The sequence below is a fragment of the Peromyscus maniculatus genome, chromosome 4, assembly GCF_049852395.1.
Source record: "Peromyscus maniculatus bairdii isolate BWxNUB_F1_BW_parent chromosome 4, HU_Pman_BW_mat_3.1, whole genome shotgun sequence".
NCBI classification, from domain to species: Eukaryota; Metazoa; Chordata; class Mammalia; order Rodentia; family Cricetidae; genus Peromyscus; species Peromyscus maniculatus.
The window spans coordinates 4057833-4078554 of NC_134855.1; the positions used below are offsets into that span (position 1 = coordinate 4057833).

A 20722-nucleotide genomic window follows, 5' to 3' on the forward strand; every position below is an offset into this window, starting at 1 on the left:
CACACACACATCTGGTTCTGATGCTCCTTGACCATCCTTGAGATCTAGAGGGAGAGCTCCAGACAGACCCTTCTGCTTAGGTCGACCCTCGTCCTATAATGATGCTGTTCTAGCTTCTAGGTATCTGGAATGGAAGTCCAGAGGGTGTGGGCTTTCTGTAGGTGTATTTCTTTGGTCTCAACAATCCGTCATTCAGTTCTTGAGTTTGGAGCCCAGGGCAGGGATCTGTGGCCAGAGTCAGAGGGCAAGATTTCTTTGAATGTTTAGTGATAGTACTTGAATGTCTTCAGTCATGTGCCATTGTCAGGCCTCAGTGGCGTGGGTAGGGGGTGGGGGGGTGGAGAGCCAGAGGAGCAAGGGGGGAAAACAGGGTGCTGGGTAGGATAGATTGTCAGGACAGGGCCAGGAGCTAAACTGTGCTATCTGTAGAGACACACTGAACTCACTTTTCTCCGGCTCCGGCCTTGGAACCTATGATGGGGGCTTGGGGAAGTCAGGCCCTGGAGCCTCCTGGAGAGGGACTCTCACCAGTGTGTGGTAACACTGAGAACACACACCTTCCCCTGGATGGGGATAAGGGAGAGTGGCTAGGAGCAGCCCTCAGCCATTCCACCTAGCGTTGGAGACCAAGCCACAGCCCCTTAAAAGAGCCAACTGGGCCACCATGTCGGCAAGAAAGACACTGCCAGGCGACGTCAGCCAGACTGCCTTCTTCCACAGGGGCTCTGCTTTAGAATCTGCGTAAATGAGCAAAGGTCTCCTCCGGACTGATGGGGCCAACCCCCCATGCAGAACCACAAAGCTGTTAGCTGGGGTGGGACCAAGGCCACCCAAACTGAGAGTGATGGTCTGTTCCCAAACTTAGTGGGAGGGCCTGTCCTGTGAAAGCCCAGACAGAGTCTACCTAGAGTTGCTGACAGACACTGTGGGCTTCTAGTCTGCTTTCTGGTACTGTCCTTGCTCTGATAGCGAGCAACAGTTACCTGGCAGCCTGTGCTTCAGGTCTGCCCCCTGCCATCCCCTCCGGGAAGCAATCCTTCGCTGGGTTTCAGTGCTGTGATAATCAGTGTGACTCATTTTTATATGGAAGAAGCGAACAGTGCCCCTGGGGATGGACACCCTGGAGACGCAGTTTCCCCATAACTCCAAGAGCAAGGGTGCTCTAGTTTAATTGAACTCTGTTCATAATGCTTGCAACCAGAGCACTGCAAAAACAAAACAGGACCACGCCATAAATTCACATTTTTGTCCTCTGCTTCCTTTCCCCTGCCTTTCTGTGTGGCTTTCCTTAGGCAATCAAGGGATTAATGATTGCCCAGCCTAACCTTTAAGGCACCATCACATCCATTTAAAACAATTCTTCTAACGAGGGAGAAGTTGCAGATCCCAGCCCCGTCCCTTCTTCTCTCTCACAGCTGGTTTGCTAGCAAAGCCCTAGATGCATTCTTAATTCTGACTCCGCCTTCTCTCCAGCAGGGTGAGTGGCGGGGAACATTTTTTTCTCTAGGCAACAGCAACGCTCTGTCTCATTTGTTTGGTTTTTGCACTGTGACATGGCAGCATACGGGGCTGCTAACTTGAACCTCAGTCCTTCTAGGAATGTATCCTTCATGATCAGCAAATATATCCGCTTGCGGATTTTAGCCATTTAATTATCGAATGCGGAAGTGCTCCTTTGCTTTATGAATATTTTAAGATGGAACAGTAGACAAATTCGGTCTTGCCCCTGAATTTCGCTGGTGCTCTGAACCACTAGTGCTTCAGCTCTGTCTGATGGCCCGGCCTTGTGAGCCTGCTGTCCCCTGGGGAGACAAGCAGCAGAGCTCCTCGGCTTCATGCCATGGAGAAGGCCAGCGTGGCTGTGGAGAACAGGCCATTGTCCTACCCTTTAGTTTGCCCTTGGGTCTTGGAACGTCCTTGCTGGAAATAGAACTTGAAGTGATACATCTACAGACAGGGATGTCGTCTTCGGTGGTGCCAGGGGCAGGTTTCCGAATCCTCTGGGCCTGGATTTGAGGACAGCTTTCCCCTTGCTCTCTGTGAAATCTGGGGCAGCTGACTTCCCTGAGTCTCAGTTTCTCCATAAGTGAAATGTGTGTAATGGTAAAAGCTGCGTAGCCGGAGGATTGTGGTGGTAAAATGAATCACCAAGCTTAACTCACAGCACACATACTGCCTGGATATGGGAAGCGTTTCCTGAGTGGTAACTGTTTGATAATTAGCCATATTGTTATTATCACAGTGCTGAGCACATGGGGCTAATATCACCAGCATTAACATTATTACAGTTCTCACAAATGGACACATACTGAAATGCAGTTGTCCTTCCCAGCATCTCCGTAGTACCCACATCTGTGGACACTCAAGTCCCTTATACAAAGTGTCATTTGTAACCTTCCCCGCCTCCATATACTTTAGATTATCTGTGGGTTCCTAATACAATGTCAATGCTACCCGAGCAGTTGCTATACTGTGTTGTTCAGGAAACGACCCTTTGAAAACAGGCTATACACGGTCAATAGATGCAGTTTCTTTCCCGAATATTTCCCATCCTTAGTTGAATCCTTGGGCAGAGACCCCACAGATGCCGAGGGCCAACTGTATACAGTTTTTCACCGTGCAAGTCATGTATTTTATTTCCTTCGAAGACAGGAATTTATCTAAACATATGGCCAGTGTAATGGAGTTCAGCAAGGCTGAAAAAGTCAACAGTGCCCACACAACCAGTTTAATTAAAGTGATCCCCGATGCAAAGCAGTTGCTCCCTTTGTGCCTCTTGTTGAAAATGGCACTTCTAATTTCCATGAAGTTTTTGTCATGCCACATGGGTGGGGACCCTAAATAAAAGCAGTGTCCCTTGGAAGGCAGCTCTGACCCAGCTGGAAAGTTCTGGGCTGCCCATCTTGCCTCTCACACGCTGAACTTGACCTTGGGCCAGGCTCCACTCCTCCTTGGGCTGTGCTTTGCTCATTTATACTGTCGGCCATGTTGCAAAAAATGCAGCCATTTTTTTTTTTAAGTGCGCATGATTTACTATTTGGAAGAGAGAGATTTAAAAAATAAAAGATTTCTTAAAATCTTTTAAAAAACCGTTAGACTCTGCAAATTTTGCTGGTTGCTTTTAAACCACTAGGTATGTGGTTCTGGATATTCTAGGCCAGCCTAATTGGGAGTTGTAGTTCTTGTCTACAGTGGCTGGGCTTGTGAGAAGTGTCCCTGACAGTCTCTCGTCGCCCACCGCTTGCTTCCAACTGGAGTGAGCTGCTTCCCCGTGGCAGTCACAAGAAGCACTCAGTCCTGCTTAGAAACCTTAATTAGTTTGAAGAAGAGAAACAGGATTTGTGGTTCTTAAAATAGTTGTGAATACAGAAGGCCATTTTCTTGGTGTTGTAGTCTGGATGCCTCATAAGGGTGCCATTATGAGGCTTTGTGCGGATCCTCTGCTCAGGTTCATGGCTAGCAACTTTGAAACTGATGAGCTAGTACATGAAATTAGGGAACAGAATGGTCCTCATTTCTACTGTTTTAGATATGACCTCTGTGTCTTCTTTGGTCTGACCACAGTGTGTACCAGCTGCCTTGTGAGGCATCTTCCCGCTGATGTTGGAAGCCTGCTCAGGTGACCTGTATGCAGTGTTGGTAAAGTGACCAGACAATAGTGTCTCTATGGGTGATATGCCAGGTATGGTGATACATGCAACCCCAGCCTTTGGAAGGCTGAGGCAGGAGGATCGTGATGAGTTCAAGCCCAGCCTGAGCTATGTAGTGAGTTTTGGATCAGCAAGGAGACCTTGAATAGCAGCCCTAGCTCTACCACTGACTTGCCTCTTTTGTGCATGCTATGGGGGAGGTGCCACATCACGCCTGTGGATGGAGGATAATGTTGCATGTCCAGCTTTCTGCATCTCCCTGACGGGCTCAGGTTCCACTGCTGTGCTGGTTTTTGTTTTGTTTTGTTTTGTTTTTATGTGTATGGATATTTTGCTTGTGTGTGTGCCTGTTCACCAAGTGTGTACTATACCCATGGAGGCCGAAAGGGAGCTTCAGGTCTCCTGGTACTGGAGCCACAGACGTCTGTGAGCTGCATGTGGGTGCTCAGAGTGGAGCCTGGGTCCCCTGGAAGAGCGGGTCCTCTGCCAGTGCTCTCCGTGGCAGTCATCTCCTGTGCTCCCATCTCATCTGCCAGCTAGTCTTAACTGACAACTTGGCACCACCTGAGAGGGGAGTCTCAGCTGAGGGGTTTCCTAGTACACATTTGTCTGTGGGCATGTCTGTGGAGGACTACCTTGACTGTTAACTGAGGTTGGAAGACCTACCCCGAATGAAGGTGATACTGTTTCATGGGCTGTACCCTGAACTGTATGCTCGTGATGAGAACTGGCTGAGTGTGTGCAAGCATGGCTGTTTGTTCTGTCTGCCTCTGCTCTTGGCTGTGAGTGTGGGGACCAGCTGCCCATGCTCCTGCCTTGAGCTCCTCTAAGGATGATGTAACCTGGACTTGTAAGTTGAATAAGCGCCTCTCTCCCCTACGTGGCCTTTGCTAGGATATTTCATCACAGCCACAGATATGACACCAGAACAATGGCTGAGAAGCCTTCCTGTTCTAACAGCGCATCAGCTCCATCATTCTCCCTACAGCAGCCAGTCTCAGGCCTGAGGATCGAACCCCGGCAACAGGCAGATCTCCGAGTTTGGTCATATCCCACTTGAGGTCTGATGGACTTGGGAATTTGTGTATTATGAAGACTTACTAGTCTCCATAAGCCAGTTTTAGCTCCTGCTGGATAGTTGGGAAATATCTGGTCAAATATCTGTTCTAGGCACCTGTTGGTGCTCTGGTTACCGTATGTCGTACCTTAGGTTTAGGTCTCTAAATTGGGAGAAGTTTGGTGTCCTCCATTGACAGTGCCTTTGTTTGGATGTGTTCTTCTTTTCTAGTTTGTTTCACACTTAAGACGTGTTTGTTATATCACCCTACCCCCCGTTTCTCATTAAACTCTGTGCAGTAATCTGAGTTAAAGAAATTATCCTCATACAGCATATTCATCACACAGGAGGCATGTAAGCCTCCTGTCCTTCTGGGCTCTGTCTGTAAAATGGAGGTCAGATGGGACCAGAAAAGAGAGCCCAGAAGGAGTCCCTTTCCCATCTAGCTTCAGCATTATTTGAGAATAATATCAAGGAATAAAGAAAAGAGCTTGTATCTCACCCTCATTATGGAAGAGGTGACCCCGGAGAAGGAGACCTCTGTCTTCAGGCGGATGAGCTTCTCGATGCTGAATCCAGAGTGATGCTTTCCCCGAAACCCACATGCAGGACTGTGGGGACCAGAGTCAGGGCTGTGAGCAGTAGGAACGCAGAGGACATGGGCATCCTGGCCTCCTTGGCACACTGTCTTCCTCCAAATCTCACCCATCACCACAGGCAGACTGTCTCCTCCATGAGTGGCCCAAATGCTATCTACGCTCTTGTGCTTATTCCCTGGGGTAAAATAAGGACCAGGGAACAGCACCCCTCAAAACGGTGGCTTTTGCTGAGATCTGAAAGATTCAGGTTCCAGTTCTAGTCTTTCAGGTTCAGCTGCATGATCCCAGGTAAATTCTTGTGCCAACACTGCACCTCACCTACAAAAAGAGAGATAGTGGTGGGTCACTGTGAAAATGAAGTGACATGATACATGGATGTACCAGGCTGTGGTGAGTGCACAATCTATACTCATAAGTCAGCTGGGAGCAATACAGACGTCCTTGGTAAACGGGACAGATTTATATAAATTGTTTCTATATAAGTATAAAGAAATAGTTATGTTTTATGATGGTTTTAACTAATCTTGAATTCTTTCTGCTGTTTGTTAGTACTACTTATTCCAGCCAGAGCAACCGCTGTTTGCTCCCGCCCTTCTTCTTGCTAGCTCTTACAAAAGAGGTTCACCAGCCAGAAGGAAGGGAGAAATTAAATTAATGAGAAGCTTCTGTGCATTGAATGGCCATTCTCTGATTCCAGCTATTTTTATAGGTTCTCCTGGAAGCTGTCACATAATTCGGCAGCAGCCATTTCAAAGTATTCGCTGCAGTTAATTTATGCTGAGAAATCATTAGTGGGAATTTGACACAGGCCTGGCGTGTTCGTAAGCCATCAGGCTTCAAGGGACAGCGCAGGGTGCCAGAGGCAGGTGCTTGAAGAGTGAGTCCTCAGGGATGAAAAGCAGTGGACACACGGGGCTCCTCTGTCCTCCCTGTCCTCACTGCCACTGCATTTACTGAGGGTTACTTTAGACAGGAACTTTCTGATTTAATTTAGACCATAACCCTGCCAAGCATCACTGATGTCATCCTCCTCTTTCTATGTTGGCCCCAGGACTTGGGCAGATTCAGGGTTTGAACCCGGCTTGGCTAGTGCCAGCTCCCATGCCAGCCCTGTTGGGAGCCGAGGCAACACTTCCCCAGGCCTGGAAGAGGCCCTGTGCAGGCCCTGGTGTCGCTGTGCTGTGCTCACCTGGTGTTGATCAGCAGCTTCTCCCCCCTGGCAGACTGCTGCTGTGTTGATCCAGCTCTCCCTGTGCTTTAGAAATGTTTGATCCATGAGATGTGGGAACTGAGCACAGGGTGTTCTGTCCGGTTCATGCCACCTTGTGTTCTTAGGGAGGATTCTGTCTCCGTTCTCCAGATGTGCTAGTCAGTTTTCATTGCTGGAAGAGTCAATAAGAAAAGTTACCTGCTTTGGCTCACAGTTTTGGGGATTTCAATACAAAGTGGGTTGGCTCTGTTGCTTTTGGACCTGTGACATTGTGGTGGGAGCACACAGAGGAATCTGCTCTTCTTACAGGGCCTGGGATTCTAATATTCCCTTCCAGCACACATCCCCTGGAGGCTAGAATGATGCTCACTGGTTAAAAGCACATGCTGCTCTTCAGAGAACCCAAGTTTAGTTCCCGGCACCCATGTGGGATGGCTTACAACCACCTGTAACTCCAGTTCTAAAGGACTCCACACCCTCTTCTGGCCTCTGTGGGCCATATACACTCATAAGCACAAACTTACACGCATATGCAAAGGCCTATGAATAATTAAAAATACATTTTTTTCTAAAAGGGCATATCCCTAATGTCCTCCTACCAGGCCCTACCTCTTAAAGGTTCCCCCACTTTCCAATAGCACCAAATGGGAGACCATGACCTTTAAAATTTGGGCTTTATATATTTTGAATATATATACATATATTCCTCCATATATTACTCTAGGAATATATATATTCCTAGAACTTGCCTCCTGAATACTAGGCTTATAGATGTGCATTGCTGCAGCCAGCAGGAGACAGTCTTAACGCACAGGCCCTTGGCGATCCAAACTAAAGCACCAGTTCTTGAAGGTACAGACACATTGGAATGTCATTGAATTCTAAAAGCAAAACCAAGCCCTGAACAAACAAACCCAACCCAACCAGCCATCCAGCAAACATAAAACCCTTACAAACCCCCACCCTGTCCTGGGTCCAGAAGGGGTGTACTAAGCAATCACATCTTGATACCATGTGCCAGGAGTGACTCATGGGCAGACAGTTCCAATGCCATTGTTGAGTTCAGGCTACAAAGTCCACAGAACAGTAACCAGGTCCTGAAAGAAGTCTCTGGAAAAGATTACCCCCAAACAAGTCATGAAAACTGGGGGAGGTGGCCCGAGACAGATTCAGGGAGGAAAAGCAGCAGTCTGAATAGGTCGCCTGTGGCAGAGAAGGCTCGGAGAAGCCTGGTGACGTGTGTGAAGGCCCTCTCAGAGTTGGCGTGCCTTATGTGCATGTGATGTTAGGCATGAACAGATATCTGCTCACCCCAGGTGAGGAACTGACCACAGACCCGAGAAACGATCCTCCCAAGTCTGAGGAGTTTATCGGCCCGTCTTACAGGAGCACATTGTCTGACTTACAGGGCACAGGACACCTGCGCTGCGCCTTCACTGAAAGCCCCCACCCCACCCGGGAGTCTCCTCTCCCAGCAACCGTGTGCAGCTTCTGTAACTTTGGAGAGGGGACTTGTCCCCTCCTTATGAGTTAGGGGGACACTGCCCCCTCCTTATGAGTTAGGGGGACACTGCCCCCTCCTTATGAGTTAGGGGGACACTGCCCCCTCCTTATGAGTTAGGGGGACACTGCCCCCTCCTTATGAGTTAGGGGGACACTGCCCCCTCCCTCCATGAGGGAGGACTGCAGTCTGGAAGAAACAACTCCACAGCAGGAGACTGTCCAGTATGACTGTGTGGACCAAAGTGAGGACCAACAGAACCTACCAGAAAGACAGGTTGTTTGTTTGTTTGTTTGTTTGTTTTTGACAAGTACCAGCAAAGGCCTTCTATAATTCAGGACTCTTCTAAAAATGGGGCCTGGCTGTCAGGACTAGCAGCTGTGTTCTTTGTCACTGGTCCAAGCAGATGACAGGAGCAGTGGCTTTGACACCAGAGACCCCATGAAGGTGACCTGAGCTATCTGAACCTCCTTTTCTCTTTGTGTATGTATGTGTATGATGTATGTGTACACGTGTGTCTGAGTATGCACACCGGTGTATATGCATGCTTATGGAGACCATAGGTTAATAACGGGAATATTCTCAATCAGTCTCCACCCTACTTTTGAGGCAGGTCCTTTACTGAACCTGGGACTCATCAGTTCCAAAGCTCCAAGGGTCCCTCTGCCCACCGCCACCTCCTCACCGGCATTGGATGAAAGGTGCATGCCACCACACCCAGCTTTCTGTGTGAGCCCCGGGGATTCAAACACCCAGGGCGTCATGCTTGTGTAGCAAGGATTTCACCCCCTGAGCTCACTTCCCAACCCTCAATCTCCATTTCTCACAGGACCCAACACAAGTATGAGAGTGGTTCATCAACCATGGATATCATGCAGTGTTAATTATCATGCTCATCGTGACTTCTCTGTAGTTACTAGTAAACATGTCTTAGCCACCCAACCAATCAGTCTCGGATCCCTAGAGTTTTTAGCTTAACGTTAGCACATGAGAGTAAATACTTATTGAGGGAATTAATTAACAAGTCATTAATTTTCCTACAAAACTGACCCTGAAGCTTAAACTTGGGTCTTATCCCAAGCTTGGTACATAGTAGTCCTCAGCTTTAAATGCACTGAGTAAGTGAATGAGGGAAAGATTCCGTGTGTTCACTGCTTCTGGCTAATGTGATAGTCACTGAGATAATAAGCATGTTAATTAGAGTTCATTTAATGTTACACAATCAGAATGGAGACCAGGGTGCCTACAATAGATGGAAGACCAGCCCAGCTGGCCTGTTGGTCAACCTCACGGACAAGATGTCACATTTCTGGGGCAGATGCTCTTGGTGAGAAACACTGAGGGTGGGTGATGCATTCCCATGTGGACCATTTATGCCCAGTGGAGTCAGGGTCTCAGCTTGCGTCGGGTGACATTTCTGCTCATGTGGTGGAGTCATGTCTGTACTCACTTCACACAGGCTGTGGGGTGCTCAGGAAACTCATTCCTGGGTTGTTGTCCATTCAGCAGTGGTGGAGTCCACTCCTTAGCACATGAGGGGCCATGTATCTGGCAGGCAGAGCAGGAGCATGGATGGCAGGGCCCCAGATCCCAGAATCCAGCCTGCTCTGTCCCTTCCGGCTCTGTGACCTTAGGTAAGGTCACCCTTCATGCCTCAGCTTTTGTATCTATAAATTAGGACAATGCCCAGCACATCGCTCTCTATAAGGATCCAGGTTACATGCTTGGTAGGTCCAGAGCCTGGCATGTGGAAGGACACAGGGATGAAGCATACAAATGTCAGCATCCCATGGCTTTTAGAGTCCTCAGAAATAGGAGATACTATTCAACCAACAGTAGCCACTATGTATAATTACTACCATTTACTAACTATAAAAATGTATATAAAGTTTCTGTTTTCCCACCTTTGTAATATTGAGGCCATGTTATCTTTTGATAAATACTAAATAAATGAAGGTCAGGGTTTGAGTTGATGATAATCCTTTCTTGGCTGTTATTTTACTGGTCGGGACAGAGGGCTGTCCCAGAGTCATTGCTCTGGCTCTTTCCTGGCGCTGTTTAACGGAGGATGTGCCTTTTCTCCTCTGTAAAATGGAGGAGACTGGTAGCTGCTTCATAGGGTCATTGAGAGGCTGTGAGTTTCCGTACCTAAGAACTTGGGGTATAATAGCCATGGAGCAAAGGACTGTTGTGTATCACATGTCTAAGGATGTCAAAGTCTGTGCTTGGTGAGAAAGTAGGAACTCATTAAACACAAGTTCCGGGTTCCTTTTCCGCCCTCACGTCCCCTCAGTCCTCCCCAGCACCATGCCACTCTGACTGGGCTTCCCAGCCATGCTCTGCTAATGGCAGAACCATGTTGGGGACAGAGGAGAAATGCCACAGCCTGAGCAAACTTCTGTTAGTGGCACCTGTCGTTCTTACCAGGAGGCTTCCACCTCACCCCAGTACTGGCCTCAGCACACACAGACAGCGAAGGCAGGGACCAGCTGACAGGCGCTCCTTCCTGGAAACAATTTCTAGCTCCCAGGGACCATGTTCACCACCATTTCCCTTTTTAATTGTCATGAAGTAACTGAGTCAAATTCCCCCAGCCAACAGCAGCACACAAAATGCATCTGTGCCCACGTGGCAGCCTCATTAAAACTACAGAATTGTATTTTCTATACTCTTGGGGCTTCTCTTTCTGAATTAAAAGAAAAGACAATAAAAACTTCGGTTCCAGCTTTCTGGAATTGAAATCTTTCTCTTAGTGTAATGTTTTTAACGTCTATTTCTTTTCGGGGAGGGGGCGTTGCCATAGCATGTGTGCAGAGGTCAGAGGACAACTTGTGGGAGTCAGTTCTCTCCTTCCATCATGGAGGATCCAGGGCTTGAACTCAGGTCGTCAGGCTTGGCAGCAGGAGTCTTCTTGACTGGTTAAGCCCCTCGCCAGCCCCGCAGCATCTTTCTAAGTGTGCTACACACCTGCTTCCAGAAATCAGAGACAGCAAGTCGACATTTGTTTTCTCTTTCCTTGTTGCCTTGGAAGGAAGAGATGTGCTAATAAACTAGCTTTCAAAATACAAAACAGAGCACTCCACACTCCGGGTGTGTTTGCTTATTTCCCATGGTGTAAATACTCTTTCCACAGTGGCTCTTAACAGCCAATTGGAAGGGTCTTGAATATTCATAGGCTGCTTGTACAGGAATGAAAGTACACAGCGTGGCCAAGTGGAAAGGACAGGCCACCAAACGTGGGTAGGCCTGGCTGGGGACACTGGAGAGCTGGCCTCCTTGGGGCAGGGTGATTCCTGGAGCATCCTTTTATAATAGAGGTAACAGTGACCTCACAGAAGTGAGGCTGAACATAGGAGATAGTGGCACACCTCAGAGGTCTTGAACTCAAGTGCTGCATCAGGCAAGACCTGGGTGGAGACATGGACAGGCACCTGAATCCACCGCTCTGGCTTGGCTGTACACAGGAACCGACCCAGAATATCACAGGTGCCTCCAGCAACTAAACCAGAATTGATGAAGGTTTAAACAACAACAACAACCAAACAAGCAAAACCTCCCCAGGTCTTGGGCAGCTGTGGATGGCTAGTTGGCATGTCTGTCACCTCCCAAGTAAGTAAGCCCTTCTGCACATGGCAGCAGCTACAGAGGGCTTTACCTGTCCCACGCAGCCTGGCACTGTGCGGCAACCTGCTTACTCTTCTCTGGTTGGGCCTTTTTTGTCTTCCTCAACCCTAACAGCGTGGCCTCCAGGCACCGTTTCTTCAGCCACAGCCCCTGCCTCTGTGGGCATGCTCCTCACCACTGGCTTTGTCTCGCTGTCTACAGTGAGCACGAGCACATTTTGTACCGCTTTGGTTGTTTAAGTAAGGGTGCCTTTGTGGGTGGTTCAAGAGCATAGAATTCTGGGACTCTACCTTCATTCCTCCCTACTTCACTCTAGCCGTGGTAAGAGGGTCGGAGATCCAAGTGTGCCATGCCCTTTCACACGTTTGCCAATACGCTTCCCTCCACACATGATGCTCATCTACGTTTTCACCCAGTGACCTTTCTCCTTCCAAAGGTCAGTTCTGCCCCATCTTTTCCTGAAGCCCTCTTTGCCTCCTTAGGAAGCAGGGCACACTCTTCTTAAGGGCTCAGGACCTTAATGGTTAATATTGTCAACTTGATAGTATTCAGAGTCACCAAGGAGACAAGCTCCTGGGGGTGCCAGGAAGAATCATCTAGATCATGTTAGTTAAGATGGGAAGACCCACCCTAACTGAGGATGGCACTATTCCATGGACTGTAGTCCTGAACTGAATAAAAAAGAAGTCTAGTTGAACGTGGGTGTTTATCTCTTTCTCTGCTTCCTAGTTATGACACAACATGCAGACCTCATGTTTCTGACACCGTGACCCCTTCACCATGATGGACTGCATCCCTGAACTGTGTACCAAGATAAATTCTTCTGCAGTTTCTTACATCGCACTCTGTCTCAGCAACACATAAAGTAAAACAAGACTTCTGCAGCCACCCTTGGCACAACGCAGCTTCATTTGTTTATCCCCTTGTCTTGATTCAGCGAGTATTTATTTGGTAATTTTTCTGGTGAACCAAAAATTAGTGAGCTGAGTTTATGGATTAGATATCCCAATTGTGCCTTCCGGAGCCAAGCTGCTTGGGACTCATCTATGCCCCATCCCTCTGCACAGGGCCATGGTTGCGGGGTTGGTTTTTGTTTGTTTGTTTCATTTTTTTTCTCATATTGGGAGGACAGGTGGAAGGATGGGTGGGTGTGAGACATTTGTGACCTATGTGTGTATTCAGGACTGCTGTGGCTCACGGGGCTAAGTGGACGGCAAGAATGACTTTCTAACTAAATTGTTTCCAGAAGCTTCGTAGGGAAGTTCAGTTCCTACAGCAGGGCTCATTCACGGCCATTGCACTGTGGACCACTTTCTTTAAAGGACTTGGCATTGACTTTGATAAATTTGTTTTTTTCTGAAAGTATCCAGAATGAAAGCAATGAACTGGGGGTGAATTTGCAGGGGCTGGGAATACTTTGGCTCATCCAGGGTTGTTTTCAGGAAGGAAACTGGCTGGCAATGGTTGCTCAGTGAGTGTGTGTTATGCATATGCCGTTGTGCTGCAAGCAAGGTGTGGAACCCAGGACCTTGCATTCACCAATGCTGGACAAGCACTGTACCACGGAGCTCCCTCCCCGGGACCATGTGTGCACTTGGAAAAGCAGGTGTCACACAAGCTTAGGGAGAGCTGCTAAAATTATATCTCACTCAGCAAAGAAACTCTTAGGTTGGTCTCCCACCTCCTGGAAACAAACATCCAAGTCTTTGCCGGTTTTCCTCATTTTTCCAGGTTGCTTGTTACTACACATTGTTATTACTGATTACGGTTAGCTACATATGTAGTTGTCTTGTTGAAATCTGAAAGATCTTTGCGAATGCTCTTTTTCAAAGGAGGAATTCAGCTTCAGAGACTAGAGTCACTAGCTAAGATCCTATGTCCCTGTAAGAGGCGGGCCACGCCCATGCTCAATTCTCCGTTTCTCACGGTGGGTGCCGGCCTTGCTTGCTGCAGTCCACTTGCCTACATTTAGTTAGGCTTACTGTGGACCTAGCTCAGGACCCTGTGCATGCCGGGCAAGTGCTAGACTCCCCAGATGGCTAATGGATAGCATTTTATGTCACAGAAATTTGTATTTTAGTTAAACATCACATGGAAAATAATGACAATAATTTAAAGATGTGCTTAAGAACACTATAGATCTGTATTAAGTGCCATTAATACTTTTCTTGTATTATGTAGCCTTTCCACTTGAGTTCACTTGAAAAAATAAATTCAATATTTCCCTGTTCTGCTGGTGAAGCCCTAAATTCTAAACTTACCCCAAGGGCAGCCATTGAGCTCCCCAGTGATTGCTCCTGGTGTAACCAGCCTTCCTGGCTCTATTTATCACTTGGTTAATTTGACCATAGGGTCTCTTCCTTCCAGGAAGATGGTAATTGTATGGAATCGCTTTGATTAGAGATTTATAAACGTCACATTAATTTGGTCTTTTTGTTCTCTCACGATTAGCTATTTATAACATGAAGATGGATTTTTATTCTTTGAGCAGACATGAAGAATGAAATGGTTCTGGTTATAGGATCATTCATGTAACAAGCATTTTCTGAGCCTCTCCCAAGTGTGGGGTGCATTTGAAGGGGAGCTTTGGAGCCACAGTAACCACCTGTGTGTCTGACCTTCAACAAATACTGGGGTGTGTCCCAGCAACAAGTACTAGGTCCTGGAATGCCCCCCCCCCCATGTGCAGGCATAAAAGTCTTAGCTGTAAGCTCGACAGGGTAGATGCTTTAAGAAGTGGGAGGCCGTGGGCCATTGAGGACAAGCTCTCAATGGGCATTCCAGACCCCAGACCCTGCCTCGCCTGCCTTGTGCTGCCCCCCTCCCCAGTTCAGAAGCAGTGGGTCCGCCTGACCGTGATCTGAAGCCCCCAGAACCACGCCCCTTTTCTGCTTTTCAGCACATTACCTCAGGCGTTGGTTACAGCAGAGGGACGCTGACCACAGAGCCTCTTAGCCAGAGGCTGTGGTTTATGTCTGTAATCCCAGGACTGAGGAGGCTGACGAGGGAGGATCGCTGGGAGTTCAAGGCGAACCTGGGCCGCAGAATGAGACCCTACCTCAAAATACCAGCATGAGTGAACAATGAGAACTTTTCTAGCTCACAGTCTGGGGAGTTCAAAGGCATGGCGTTGGCAACGCTGGGTTCTCTAAGGGTCTTCCAGCTGCATCACATCATAGAGCGGAGATGGCAGGAGAAAGTGGTCACACCTCGATACACGGGCCCAGGAGTGCAGATGCAGCCAGGCTCAGGTTCTCATAGCACTCTCCTGGAAAAGAGCCTTGCTCCTCTTTAACTGGCTAAGGCCCCGCACGACATCCTACCTCTTAAAGGCTTCCCCAGCCACCATCCTGGGAGCCAAGCCCCAGCACATGGACCCTCAGGGAACAAACCATGTCCAAACCATAGCAAAAGAGGACAGTGATGAGAGCAAGCAGCCATCATCTTTTTCTTTGAGGTGATCCTTGTACAGGAGGAGAGAGATCCAGAATGTCTTCTGTAGGTTTGATATCAACCTATTCTGACCATTCTTGGAAAACCACGAAGGTCTGTGAAACAGCAATCTTTCATTTGCTAATCTATGAAAAGCCTTCTCTCCTTGTAAAGTAAAAGGCTTTTGTTTTCTGCTAGAATAATTTGAGCATCAGTGAGTAGATGAGGTAAGTGTCTGTGGAGGAGTCTTTCCTGGGTCCTTCAGGAGCAGCCCCAAAGATCCTAGTCCATCTATTAATCCAGCCAGCCTTAAACAGTGTCCATTGTGATCTGTACAGCTAAGGAGAGCTAGATCACACAGCCCTACCTTTAAGAAGGGAAAATAACCACTTTTGGGCTCTGACAGCCACAGGGGTGAGCATCCTCTGGGCACCTGTGAGTTAGCCATTGGCTACTATTCTAAAAGACTCGTGGGGCAAGGTCATGGAAGGTGTTTTACATTTATCATTTCCCGTTCATGCTGCTGAATGCCACGTGACTTTTGGGATTGCTGAGGCCAAGGGACTGGTCTGCTGGACACCAGATTCTGTAGCTATAGGCTAGGGACTCAGCTCACTTGCTCAAGGGCCATCAGACCCCTCCACAGCACGGGACCTCGTTGTGGAGCTGAGTGAGGAGCACAGTTTGTTCTGGGTTCAGCAGAAGCTCTGGTGGCATGAACTGGTTTTCAGTTGCTCTGGGACCAGCTGGGAGGAGGAGTGGAAACTGAAGAGTTACTCTTCTCTCTAGCAGGGCCTGGGAAGTATGGTAGCAGTTTGCATTAGCTGTGTGGATTTGCAGACAGGAATGGGGTAGGCAGACTCCCCGCTGACTTCACGGAGACTGCCACGGAGGGCAGGGAGCAAGAATTGGAGTCAGCCTTGAAAGTTTGTCTTGAGAATGACATAGGGGAGCCCACCTGTGCCGTACAGAAGAGGGTGACAATCCCCAAGATGGGCAGGATCTGTGTGAGACAAGGTGTCTGCAAGGCCAGCTGCTAGAAACGAGCTCTTGGAACAAAGCCCCTGAGCCTTGCCCCCTGCTCCACTCAGCCGGCTCAGGTAGGGCTCAAGAATGAAGGCTGAGTCCAGTCTGCACGGCAGCGAGACAGTTGTGAGCTTGATCTGCTTGGGGGGCCCCTGGTGCATGAGGGCTTTTTGGAGCCCAATGCCTATGATGGGACACCTCGTGCGGCCCTGCGGCGAGGGAAGGGCTTGGACTTGCCTCTGCTGGATGTGCCTCCCCACAGGAGGCCTTGCCTTCTTGGAGGGGAGAGTGGGGGAGGGGGGGGGTTGGGGGGAGGCTGGGGACCTGCGGGAGGAGGGAAGAGGGGGATCTTTGATTGGTCTGTAAAATGAATGAAAAAAATTTCTTAAAAAAAAAGAAGGCTGAGAGAGGAGTAATTTGGGGAGGATGAGAGCAGAAAGCAGGTTCAAGGGAAGAGAAGCAGCCTTTGAACAGGTCAACTAAAAGTGCATGTCAGCACTCAGGAATGCCACCATCGCCACCGCCACAGCTGTCAGCTCCGCAGCGCCACACTGGGAAGGTGAGGTCTCCTGGGACGAGTGGGACACCAGAGGGAGCAGCCCTGCCTCCATGTCTCTTAGAGGCCAGCACAGAGGCGCTTGTGGGTACCCAGCTCTCACTCTTGTAACAATGTGGTGACTTGAAGTTTCTTAAAATTAGCTGCAGTGTTAGAAGTGTAAGGTATAAGTGCTAGTCACGCCTGGCAGCCCTGAGGTCCCCTACACGAAAGTTCTCACACACACTAAGACAGTGACAGGCACTGCATGGTTAAAATGTTTTAATGGAGAAAAATGGATGTGAACAGCAGAATCTTAAATGCATTAGTTTTTGACATTGTGAAATTAATTGGCTCCCAAATATAGCCCTCTTCTGTCGTACGTGGAGCTCGGAAGAGCTTCCAGTGTTCTTGCAGCCTATAGCCAACATCTCTGGGTTCTGTGGTGAACAGAGGCCCCTTGTTTAATTAGAGCTGAATGGTGTTTGAATAAGTTGGTAATCCAATTAAAATTATATTTGCAATTTATACAAAATAAAAAAAAGGTGACTTGTTCAGCAAATGTTTTATGAAACGTGCTCTGTACCCTGCAGTGAGCTGGAGGCAGGGATTCAGTGTGGCCTGGGAAACAGGCGAGAGCCAGGGCCTCCACATGTGATGGCCCAACGTGCTCTCAGGGCTCAGAGGAAAGGGGTTTGCTCTGCCTAGAGGAGGCGACGCCTGCCATGGGCTTTGAAGAAAAGGGGAGAATACCATTCTAAGAGGGAGCACTTGGGCATGGTAATGTCCCAGAGAGAGGGGAGAGCTGAAGTTCTGACCTTAGCTCCCCCTGGGTCTGATTGACACGGACTAGTGGAGGAAGCACAGATCTCAAGAAAGGAAAAGAGACATAAAGCAATAAAGTGGGCGGGAAACAGCTCAGTGCAAGGTTCCTGCCTTCCGCGCACAAGGCCAGTCCTCAGTGAGGTTAGGGGAGAGGTCGGAGAGGAGACAAGAAAGAGGTCAACACTTGAACTTTCAGAAACATGGCCAGATGGTTAGGACTCGGGGGATGCGAGGAAGATGGAGAATTCAGAGCGGGGTGCGCTATTAACACACAATTGTGTATCATTTAAAAGAGGGCCTGTGGCTACCAGTCACAACTCGAAAAAAACAGCCTTTGTCCAGAAGAGTTTTCAGAGACTGGGTAGCCATCTGAGCCCTCACTCAAGTCCCCAGAACAAGCTCGGCTGTTCCGTCCAAGGAGGAAAGGGACGAGGTGGCTGCGGCCTGCAAGGCGAAGGCATTTGGCCCTATCCATAGGTCATCCTTTCAGGTAGTATACAAGACTGCTTCACCTTGAGTACCCACCAAGGCGTCCCCACACAACCCTGACTCACTCCACCTGCTTTGGGTGTTCCTCTGTCTGATGAAATGCTCTCCAGGACCATGGTCACATCAGCTGACCTGTGGTCCTCAAGCCGGGCTGGGCTCAGCCAGCACCAGAGAGTTTCTCCAAGCCAAGAGCTGGCGCTTTATTTCCTGCTTTTACAAAATAAAACACCTATATTATTAACCATGAAACTTTGTAACTCTCTAGACAACACAATGGGTAGCTATGTAATTCCCATAGATGAGCACGATTTTGCCTTATCTATTTCAGATTTGTCTTTTATTTTTAAAAAATAATTACATGTATTCTTTGGCAATTTTATACAGGCATATACTTTTTATAACTATCTTTTAAAAGTCACTATGTAGAGTTCCTTCTCTCTCCCCATAAAAGAATCATCACTCTGTTCATTTTGCCAAATACATATACATTTATAGACAGTATGTGTGATTATTTTACACACAAGGTTTTTTTATTTTATTTTTCTAAATGACACAGTACCATGCACTGTTTTAAGCAGTCTTTTCCCACAGCATCGTGTTTGGATGTTTACTCGCGTGGCATATTTAGACCTCTGCCCCTCTTCTTCATTCGGCTGGATGCACAGTGTTCCATCTGATAAGCCAGGGTTGGCCGGCTCCACCTTGTTAGTTTACTCTTAGCAAAGAGAAGCGAGGTTGCTCCCCTCATCTTCATTGAGACAAGAGAGCCACTTTCAATGCCTTCTGTGTGCCCCTGGTACCCATGTGCACGAGTTTCTCTCGACTAGACCTAGAGGAGAAATGAGCTCTTTATTGATTAATGCTACTCATTTATTATGCTGTTTTATTGTTACATTACTATATTATTATGTTATGTACAAATATTATTTTCTCTCGAGACTTTAGAGACCTGGTTATCTGCTCCATCCCTCGAACCTAGAACAATACCTTCAATAAATATCTGCTCAAAGGATGAACACATTCACATGACACTGCAGGGCAGGTGTACTTACACTCCCACCAGTTTGTGTAAACAGTTCCATTTCTGACATTCTTGCCAACAGCCGATTGTGGAATATGTTAACATTTTCTGGTCCAATCCATATGGACAGCATCATTGTCATCTCATTTGCATTTCTGTGATTACTAATGAGCCTGACTGTCGTCAAGTACTGATTTGTAGACATGTTCTCTTCATCCGGGCTAAAGCACCTCTGATGGTCTCCTGGGTCACAGATGGTGGCTTAGGCTGTACTTTACAGTTTGCCTGTTGATAAGTACAGGTCCTATTTTGTTTATTCATTTTAACTTTTTTTTTGGTTTATTTTGTTTCGTTCTTGACATGGGTAGTTCAGACTGACTTTGAACTCAGTATGTAGCCCAGGTGGTCCCAAACTCAGGATCCTCCTGCCTCCCACTCTACGCACTGGGGTCACGGGCATGCATGGCACTTGTGATGTGTGTGGCTGGCTATTCCCTGCTTTTTAATTTGCAGTTTTATTATTTGTTTACTGAAATTGACAGTTTTACTTTTTCCTTTCTTGTAGTATACTTTTTAAAAGTAATGTTTATATTTAATTTTTATTGTGTCGGTATTTACCTTGCATGCATGTCTGCGTGAGGGAGTCAGATTACTGGAACTGGAGTTCCAGGCAGTCCTGAGCTGCCATGTGGGTGCTCTGGAAGAGCAGTCAGTGCTCTTAACCTCTGATCTAGCTCTCCAGCCCCTCTTCTTTCTTTTTTAAAATACCATGTTCCCTTCCTGCTCACCATGCTCATGATTTGAAAGTGGCTCTTCTAACATCTCTTCTAACTGCACCGCTGTGATTCGGCTGTGGGTTCTGGCAGGAATCCGTTGTCAGGTTACTTGGTATATCTTTGCGATCCTAGGATAAACATGGACAATTATAGGTTATTTTTTCATGCTTTACTGGATCTGTTTCTAGATAGCCTCTTTGGTTCTCAAATGTATCCTTTCCCTTAGGGTTTAGTTTATTCTCTTCAAAACTTTCTTTTTAAATATTCTTAGGTCAGGATTTTGTCATTTTCTTAAGGAGAGGCGTCTCTCTCTTCATGGTCTGCGCACACACTCTTCAGCTTCCATTGGTTTACATAGCCAAGGAGTCACCAAACGTTGAGTATGCAACTGCTGTATGCCAATTATGGCAGGGCGAGGAGACGGGAGCAGTTTTGGTGTCTGAGAAGCCATTGCTTGGCAAACACTTGTCCCACAGTGAATGCCACGATATGCAAAGCCTTTAACTAGTGCAGACATAGGGATTGGTCAAGAGCTCAGGATTAGTCTCAGGGGAGCCTGGATTCAAACTCTGGTGCCATCAGTTATTGAGTTAGCAAGTTACCTGATTGTTGAAGGCCACAGTCTGTCCCTTCAAGCAGGACATTCAGTGTGTGTGTCACAAAGCATGTTGGAATCCATGTGGCACGGTATCCAGCACACAGTGGGAGTCAATCAAACGGAGCTGTCGATGTTTGCATCCAGCTCTCCATTTGTTCCCATAATTGCTTTATGAGATAGATTATTGTTAGCATTTGACAGATGTTTCATGAGCATGTGGGAACATTTAGTAAAATATTGTAAAAATGTTGCTTTTTATTAATATATGTAAAAGGGCTTTGATCGATGTCAAATACCATGCAGATGGGAGGGAATGTCACTCTAGGGGATGGCTTAGGCCCAAATTCTTGTCTGCATTTGGAGTATCACTGCAGGCATC

At 47.7% G+C, this 20722-nt stretch overlaps 1 protein-coding gene and 1 long non-coding RNA gene across 6 annotated transcripts in view; both read left to right on the plus strand.

Annotated features, from left to right (window-relative positions):
• The window catches only part of Ttll11 (tubulin tyrosine ligase like 11), a 231062-nt gene that overhangs the window by 103598 nt on the left and 106742 nt on the right, over window positions 1-20722 (plus strand). The window lies entirely within an intron of this gene.
• LOC143272672 (uncharacterized) lies at window positions 368-12545 on the plus strand. The gene is made up of 2 exons (XR_013050288.1): window positions 368-11626; window positions 12371-12545. It is a non-coding gene; the product is annotated as an uncharacterized LOC143272672 (long non-coding RNA).